Source organism: Triticum dicoccoides, chromosome 1A, assembly GCF_002162155.2.
Source record: "Triticum dicoccoides isolate Atlit2015 ecotype Zavitan chromosome 1A, WEW_v2.0, whole genome shotgun sequence".
Taxonomy (NCBI): Eukaryota; Viridiplantae; Streptophyta; class Magnoliopsida; order Poales; family Poaceae; genus Triticum; species Triticum dicoccoides.
In genome coordinates this window covers 547,051,631-547,061,125 of record NC_041380.1, presented here as the reverse complement: position 1 = coordinate 547,061,125, position 9,495 = coordinate 547,051,631, and the positions used below count along the sequence as shown (strand labels likewise).

The 9,495-nt window shown below is 41.4% G+C and overlaps 1 pseudogene; it reads left to right on the top strand.

Moving 5' to 3' along the window:
• Positions 1-1,414: 1,414 nt before the first annotated feature.
• LOC119287992 lies at positions 1,415-8,734 on the top strand (annotated as a pseudogene).
• Positions 8,735-9,495: the final 761 nt, after the last annotated feature.

The window sequence follows — 9,495 nt, the reverse complement described above, 5'->3', positions numbered from 1 at the left end:
TAGACCTTGAAGACATTTCAGACAATGTGCAAAACAACTTATTTTGAGTTGTCTAAAACGACTTACAAAAGTGAACGGAGGGAGTATGTCATTTAGCGGTGGCTTGGCCATCAGCTACGAGCAACTCCAACATCCTCCAACAACAGCCAAACCGTAAAATACAGCTCTAAGTGTTGCAGATATACAGCACTGCGGCTGCTGCATCAAAAATCTGGCGGCTCTAACCGGGCATGCACCTCCGCTGCCTTCTATGCTGTTTGAGTTCAGTCCGTAGATGTCCTCGGATTCCCTTCCGGACATGCACCTCCGCTGCCTTCTATGCATTTTCAGTTCACTACTAAACCGATGCACCTTCAGAGTTCAGGCTAGCTAGTGTTCAGTTCAGTACAAAGTATTGTGGTCAGAGTTTTGGCACATTCCGGCTAGCGAATGTACAGAGTTTTTGCACGTCCAGTTGGTTCTTTGTTCTTACAAATTTGGTGTTTTGTAAGTTTACCTGACAAGAAAATAGTAATTTTCAAGTTGACCAAGCTGCACATGCTTTCTAAAATCAAGTTTCATCATCTATTGGACAAGGATTTCCTTGCTGTTGTTTGATTTAGTAACTGAACATACTCATTTGGTTCTATTTTGTCGAATCATGTAATTATGCATGCCACAAATACCTTGATTCAACCTAATTATGAATGTCATGTTTCATATACTCCTTCAAGTAGATGTGTAATAAAAGAGAATGGCAAAAAGAATTGATGGATGGATTTGTAGTTCAATTCAATATATTTTTTATTATGTGCGCGGTGATCTTGCAAAGTTAAATTCTCTTCAAAGTTCATATTTTGTTTAATACATATGCAATTGTGGAGAACAAATTTGTGGTGTGGTGCCCTATTTTAGGGTAGCTATTGGAGCAGTTGTGCCCTATTTTAGGGCAGCTGTTGGAGACATCGCCTTGTTGTGCCAAAAAAAACGTGTTTTCGTGCCCAAATTTTTTATAACACCTTATTTTTCCAAAAACAAGGCTGCTATTGGAGATTCTTGGACATCAAGAGATAAGAGAAGGATGTTCCTACAAGGCTTCACAGAGTTCAGCGATCGTGGGCCGTCGGATCGCGATGCTTGATGGGTTTTGGGCCGTTGGATCGAGAGGTGGGAGGATCTGGGCCGTCGGATCCGGAAGAATCACTGCTGGAATGAATAGTAATGGCAACAAAATGTAAATACCATGCCCCACCAGGGCATTTCGGTCATTTCGCGTGGTGGGGGTATAAAAGGGGGCGCTGGAGACCTAGCCGCTCCTCCCTCGCTCGCTCCTGCAGCCGCCTCCCTCCTCCCTCGCTCGCGCCTTCGCCCCGCGCCCAGCTCCTCCCGCCTCGTCGCCGCCTTCGCTCCCCTCCCGCGCGCCTCCTCTCCCCTCACCTCCCCTCCCGCGCGCCTCCTCTCCCCTCACCTCCCCTCCCGCGCGCCTCCTCTCCTCCCACCCACATCGCCGCTGCCGCCTCGAACGGCGCCGTCGGCGGCCAGATCCGCCGCAGCAGAGCGCCCCCCCAACGACGACGAGCAGCAGAGGAGGGAGGACGAGGAGCATGACGGCGGCGGCGGCGGGGAGCAGCAGTAGCAGGCCAAGGCGGTGTAGCAGCCCGCAGCCTCGCCCTCTCGTCATCAGAAGGGAAGGGAAGGGAATAGAAGAGGGAGAGTGAGCAGGTCAGGCGGCGGCCAAGGTGCTCGCAGATTCGCCGGCGATGTCGTCCGACCTTGGCCTCCGAGTGCTTATGCTCCGCCTGCTCCGCGCCCACGCAATGGCCTGCTCGGGATGCCACCGCCCCCCCTGCTCCAACCCTAATCCCCTCCCCTCCCCTCACGTTGTTGCTGCTTTTGGTCACGCAGGTGCACGGACGCGTCCCTGCTCCTCTTAGCAACTGCTGCAGGTGGACGAGGCACGAGCCCTCATGGCTCCTCCCTCCTCCTACCCTCCTGAACCTGGTGAGCTCCACCCCCTCTTCTTACCCCTGCACATCTATCTTATCTAGCCAATTCTCAGATTTAGCTAGGTTCCAAAAACCTACACTTATATATATCACTGCAAACTAATGTGCTCCAGGCTTTAGTGTTTTATTTTGATGGACCAATGTGCATCTTCTCCGAGACAGAAAATTAGGGGGAGTGATAGCTCTTGGATAGTATAGCCATTATGATAGAATAATAAATAAAACTGTCGATTAATGGCTTATTGCACTGGTCTTAATAATAGAATTTCAGCATTGTAAGAACACCCAAACATGCTCGTGGAAGCAATCTGAGGCTTTCAGCCGATGCTTGGACCATATTACGAGCCTTCCTATTTGCGTAGAATACCTTTGCTGAAACTATGCATTCAACAGATAATACCTGCACTGGATAGTCTAATATGTGGCGTACCACTTCACTATCGATATTGTCTTACACTTCTTAATTCTACGCTACATTGTATCATTGTTAAACAGACTATGCAATTTCTTCTAGCACCTGCGCCGTTGGATGGATGGTGTTTACGGAAGAATAGAGGTCTTCCCGCAGCACTTCACGCCCGAGAAAGAGCCCATGGACGGTGCTGATGGTCTGTCCACAAGTAAGAGCAACATGGATCCGTCACCAAGGTGATGATACTCATGGCAGAACGAACAATGGCTGTCAAAGGCTTGTTTAATTTTCAACCTCTTCCTTTAATTCTGGGTGTACTGACACGCTTAGCTTGCTGTTCCTGTCCTGTAATAAACAGTCCACGTAGGCGTTCTTGGACCCCGAAACGAGTCAAGGGAGTTTATCGCTTCTGCAACTGTTGTCTATTCCTTGCATTAGGTGGTCTTCCAGCAACAAGGATGATGACAAGGTTACAATGTTTTCTAACTATATTGGACCTCTGTTTCTGTCATGTATCACGAATCCTGTCTTACAAGTACACCGACGGTTTTCACTGTTATCAGACCGAATTGACAAGAGCTGAAGTAGAATCATTATGAAGCGAAATTGCCGATGCCGATGAAAGGGTGTCCCAGCTAAAAGCCTGGTATGATGAAGTACCCCTTCAACATTCAGCCTCAACGTTTGTGTGGATTTTCACCTGAACCTAAGTGTCTATTTATATTCAGTGTTTTGTTCTCCGTCAGATGTGATTCATACAGTTTAGCATTGCAGGTTAGAAAATATTGACGAAGCCTTGAGATATGCACTCCTTTCCGGGTACCTCCATATCAGAAGTGTACGTAAGAAACCAGTGCACTTTTGTTTGCTTGCCCCCAAAACAGCTTCATTTGTGTGACAGCTGTTCAACAGACTGGTGACTCTAAATGATCTCTTGTGCGTTGCGGAGATGGACTCAACTTCCTGGGGAGCCACCTATCATAGACGACGCCGATGTCGATGACTGGCTTCCTCGCTTTGTTGTCCTACAAGGACAGTGTTTATACTACTATCTGAAGTGTACTGGTAAGATGAAGCTTTTGACATACTGGTCATGGTCATCCAATCACATTAATACGTTGCACTACTGCTCTTTCTTGACATGCTGAACCTGAATCCATGTAATCAAGTTACAGATGAATACACACCATACTTGCTCACTAGACACTAAAAACCACATTTCTCATGGTGGCGTGTTCTTTGCCATACTGAACCTTAATCACATTTCACTTGGTGATGTGTTCTTTGTCATACTGAACCTGAATCAGATTTGTCTTTGAATTGCTGCAATACATTAAGTTGGCACGAACAGTTCTATTTAAAGATATACTATCCGAGGCGTGAAAAAGAAGATGACATAGGTTGATAGTCTAGCTGTTTTATAATCCCTTTTATTGAGATCAGATGAAGTTTAGTCTGGTCTTGCTCTCAATTTCTCTGCATTGTTTGGTATCCAATTTAGCGTTAGGTTTCAGATAGCGGAGTAATTGATGAGCGGCACACATGAGCATGATGAGCGGCACACATGAGCACATATGGTTCTGCACACACAAGGAAACCTGCTTCTCTGCACACACACACACACACACAGGGACATACACATATTTTTTAGGTACTCACAAACATGAAAGAAGATGAGGGATGGCAAATGCCTGCTCGTCATGAAGCATATCAGCATGTGGATTAATAAATAGAAGGGGAAGGAAACTTGCTTCTCTGCGTTTTTATTATAGTTTAAAAGGGCAAATTGTCAACATTCTAAGTGTTAGGAAAGAAACCTACACACTCCATGTGTAAGTATGTGCTTCAGATTAATGCTCTGAAAGTATTTAACTTGCTTACTAATAATCCACACTCGAATATATTAATACTCACACAAAAGTAGATAGGCCATGGCTAGCAGCAAATGTATATGTCAATTTATGATCTTTTTTACATGATAATAACACTATCAGCATGCTAATTATATGTGTGGAATTTAGAGTTATCACCATGTGACTGTGTGAGTATTGTCACAAGTTATGATTATACCAACCTACAATTTTTACTCATTCTATAAAATGACCATGTGAACACCCACTTTATACGAAGCCACAAAGACTATGAAGTTGTGTTCTATTACAGATCTATGTGATTAGTTTTAGATAGTTGTATTAATGAACACACTCATATTTTTCAATTAGCCCTCCTAGCTAAAACCACCAACAATTAAATCAATGTGATGCTTCTACTGTTTTTTCAGAGACTCGCAGTTAAACAAGAGGAATTAGATGCTGGTGTTGATGTTAATGTTAACTACATAACTCAAGTTGATGCTAACTATATAACTCAAGTTGATGCCAGCAACGATGTTGATAGTAACCCTCTGCCTCAAGTTCTATATTAGAAAAAATACTAATGGTATGTTTTCATGTAAATTGGCAGAGGTGAACCTTGTGTCTGCCACATCGATGAGTTTAGTGGCTATTGTGTGTGGTGGAATAGAGTCAAGTTATATAATCACAATACCCATAACCTACGGAAGATAATCAAAAACAAGAAAACACCCAACTATTATTATGTCTTCCACATGGCGGAGACCTTTGCAACCCCTGGGAAAAGAATGGTAACCTTTTAGAAATACTTTGTTGTATTTCATTCACTAATATGCAGCAAACTCATATGTTGATCAAGTTTTTTTCTCACCTGCAGTGCTTTAATGAATTTTCATGTAATAAATAGAGAATCAGGGTATTATAACCCCTTTCTGCTTCTGCCTATTCAATTTGTTGGCCACTTAAAAGTATACATGGATCCTTGTCTTTCTCATTTTAATCATCTAGGTTCCAATTATTTCTTCTAGCCTGCTCATGCCTTTAGGCTTACACTATATTAATTCTTCCGCGCATACCATCTAAAATATGCAGGTAAAAACACAAGATATATATATATATATATATATATATATATATATATATATAAATATATATATATATATAAGTTAAAATCAATACAGGTAAACCCACTCAGATATAATATTTCTCACGCGCATCACTTCTTTTACCTCGGTAGTAGAAAAACAGCGGCAAACACAACGCTCTCACTTATTTTTGTACATCTTTCCTATTTTTTAGTACAGTTTTTCCTAGAAAGAAGTAATTTTTCCTCTCACAAGCGCATGAATCATTTTTGATCCGACGGCTCGGATCTGTCCATCACAGGATCAAACAGCATTTGTGTTCTATTGCATAAGTGTGTCAACTGCTTAACTGATTCATGTCCTGGCTGTTATTGGGAACTTGTGTGGTTTATTTAAATATTTCAGTATCACAAGTATAACATCATGAATCCTGTATTTTGCAGGCTACTGCCGCTGATAATGACGATGACAACAATGTTGACCTTTTTGGAACCAAAGAAGAGAAGAAGGCAGTTGGAGAGCATGCTGCCAAAGTGAAGGGTTCTTGCAAGAAGAAAGAATGTATGTTATCCTACATTCTTTGTATTTTACAGTCTCATTTGTAACTTTCCTGTATTAGTTATCTTGCTGGTGTCATGTGTTGAATTTCCACAATCGTGTAATCCAGACTTGCTAATGGTTTGTATTTTTCCATTTTATGGCAGATGACTGCATAATTTTACCATGTAATTTCTTCTCTTTTATCGATGGAGGAGGTGGTCAGAAGATTCAATTATTCTTAAACTCCTCCACTTCTTCTGCAAAAGTTTGGTGATTTTTCCAAGGGGGCCGATCAGAGGATCTACTCAACTGAGGTATATCTCACAATCTTAATGTGAAGTTTAATGTGTTTTATAGCTATCCAAAATATGTCGATGAACTGGTTCTTATTATCTTACCTAAATAGCTTGAGCTCGAGCTAAGACGTATTTGTTCTTGCTTGCTTTTTCTGTTGCTGATATTCAGGCCTAACGTCACCGAACTTTGCTACATCTTACATTGTGAGAAATAGCAAAATAAGTATTGTATTAAACATTAGTAAGTCAGTCTACAATGGTTGTGTAACATCCCATCATTCAGTTTGCCAGATACTAAATTTATGTTTTTGCAATCAAAAGTATTCTTCTGATTCCCCATAAGCCTCAGCTCATCACGGAAGCATGTTCAGAGTTCGTTTGCGATTCACTTCACCACTTCCTTATGCAACTCTATCCAGCGGTGACGTGTTGGTGGTTGGCCCCTTTCGCCGCCGTACCCATCTTGTCGTTCATGTCACTTGATGATGTAAACCTGGTGTCTTTTAATCCTTTTCCATAAACCAGGCCCTCGGGAGTTTATTGCAAGCCCGGTTCCACCATACTATAATGCAAGGCTGGTTCATTTATTCTTTTTGGTGAGCAGGCGAGCTAATTTGACCATTCCTCTATCTGTTTCATCAACTAGATGCTTTAAAGGATTTGAATGGAGTTTATTGTGCGAACCCCTACTTAATGCAGTGGGCTTGACTGGATCTTGTGGTTTTCTTGCCAGAGACTCCCTGCGCCACCATGGTTTTATGTGTACTACCTCTGCAGTGGAAACTTCTGCTACAATGTGCATCGACACCAGAGCCATGTTCCCTATCATGCTATGGTGCTTAGCATCATCATGTATTTCCATTCGGTGTAGTTGAGGGCTCCCAAAGTTTGTGTTTCCAAATGATACCTCATTTTTCTCTTATTTGTATTGTTTCACATAGTTTTCCACTACAGGGATAAAGAGCTATAGAAATTTATGTAATTTAGCTCCGGTAAATGATGCTAAACTGTACGGTCTTAAAAATATGCTTCCTAGCCACTCACATGGCTACGTGGTATTTACTTTCAGGAATCTGGATAGACTAAGACTGATGGTAAGATTTGATGGTTATCCAAGTAGTTACCTAATACTCCCTCCGTTCCGAATTACTTGTCGCAGATATGGATGTATCTAGATGTATTTTAGTTCTAGATACATCCATTTCTGCGACGAGTAATTTGGAACGGAGGGAGTAGCACTTAGTATTGGCTCTTCCCCAATCATATCATATACAGGTAGTCTATAGTTCTATATTCAAGATGGTTGCTGCACCCTTTTGGCCACTATGGTATGTAAGGTCAGGTTGCATTAGTCTATGTTAGGATAAACTGGCTAACATATCAGTGATGTAAAGTCGCTTCATGTGTACTTTATGTAACCTTGGACATGTGTACAACCTATCACATGTCCATGTTGTTCTTTCCATACACAACTTTTCCATGTGCGGTCTTAAATACAACTTGGTCTCACACCTATACCTGAGAGCTCTCTCAAGTACAAATAAACAGGAAACTATATGCTGAAAAGTGTGGTGATATTTTCAGTTACTAAATTTACTGAATTTGTGATCCCAATATTGCCAGCAGAATAGTGAAATGACAGGGATTGCTCTATAGCAAATTTGCAGTGTCCTTGAACTTTGTGATGTTTCCTAGGGCAACTGGTCTGGTCCAAACTAATAAATGCATGGGTTTTCATGTTATGTTCCATGTAAGAAGTTGATCTATGTTTCTTATGTATTTGCCTTTAGCTCTCTTGTTCATTGCATTGTTGCTTGCTGATGTTCTTACATTATTTTCTGATCGCTTTATTACCGGGTTGAGAATGACTGCACCCGCAGGGGTGCAGCAAGCCGCACTTCTTACCTGTTGTACAGTCAACAGAGGAGCGCCGGAGAGAGAACCCATTGGATGCAGAAGCCTGAAGGAGTCCATATAGTGCAGGCTGGTCAAGCGTGAGGTTAGTAGCATGCAAACTACTAACTAGCTATTGTGATTAGGGATACCTGTCAGTTAACTCCTTGTTCGTGCAAGCTAACCTAATTGATTACTTAGTAGCTACATAATGGTATGTTTTAACTTTAGAATGAGAGTAATCACTAGAGGATTGGATTCATGGTTGCAATATTTAATTTCTATTAATTTGCTTTTATATATTATGAACTTCAGTTTCTTTATATGCCAAAACAAAATCGCCAATTTGGAAACCTCTGTCAGTTCTAAATAATTAGGCATATAATAAGGTGAAAAGAGTGGTAACAATAAGATTACTGCTTGATGTACAGAGTTCAGGTTATCACACCATATGAAGTGAAAGCGCCGTTGGGACTGTTTGCGGTGCATAGAACTTCCATGGCAGCACGGGCGATTCCAAGGCCCACTTGAGCTCCTCCTGCTGATGTCAGACGGTGAGGTTTCTCAACCTCCACTCTATTAGCCATGTAAGATTGCTTTGCTAGAGATCATTTATTTCTTGCCATCCATTCGTTATAAACTTGATTCTTCGTCACGAATGGATCCTTAATTATGTGTGTCATGTTGTTTCCCTGAAAACGGACGATCGAGTCACATTTCTTATTTTCTGTTGTGAGTTGAGGAGCTTGTGGTTTTAAAAGTATGTCTCAGTTGTAAGAATGTGGAAATGATGGACAGGTAGCAGTTTTTTTATATTTTCTGTTTATATCCAATATTAAGTAGTTATTAACTCCATGGCACAGGACTTTACTTTTTGTAGATGTAGTAGCTTTTGATTTCCATTTAGTTATGGCTTTATCTCCGCCTTTACATACTGATTAGGATTTCCATTTAGTCAGGGTCACAAAGTCTTTGTGCCAGGTTTCTTCCCTTTGTAAATGTGAAAGCGGCTTGTCCGATCTATTCACAGACTTGCTCTGCTGCTTTGTAGCCCAACTGATTATGTACTCTTGATCGTCCTCATGGCATCTGTCAACTCCATTGTGAATCGTCTCTTTATCTTAAGGCTGTACTCGCTATGCTAGAATGATAGATGATATAGTAAATACATCTTTTCTTTTTACAAGGCTCATATCGTAAGGAATGTCGTGTACTGTAAACCAAGTTCAGTACGTTGTCTATTACATATTGAGAAAATTCCTTATTTGACACTATCTTAAAATCTACTTCCTTATTTGACATTGGAAAAAAATTCTTCCCTATTTGACATAAGTTCTAAATTTTATTCCCTATATGACATTTTTGTTCATTTTAAGTCTAAATGACATCTGAAAAGACTCTTTTGCCCCTCATGTGATATGTGTGTGTGTG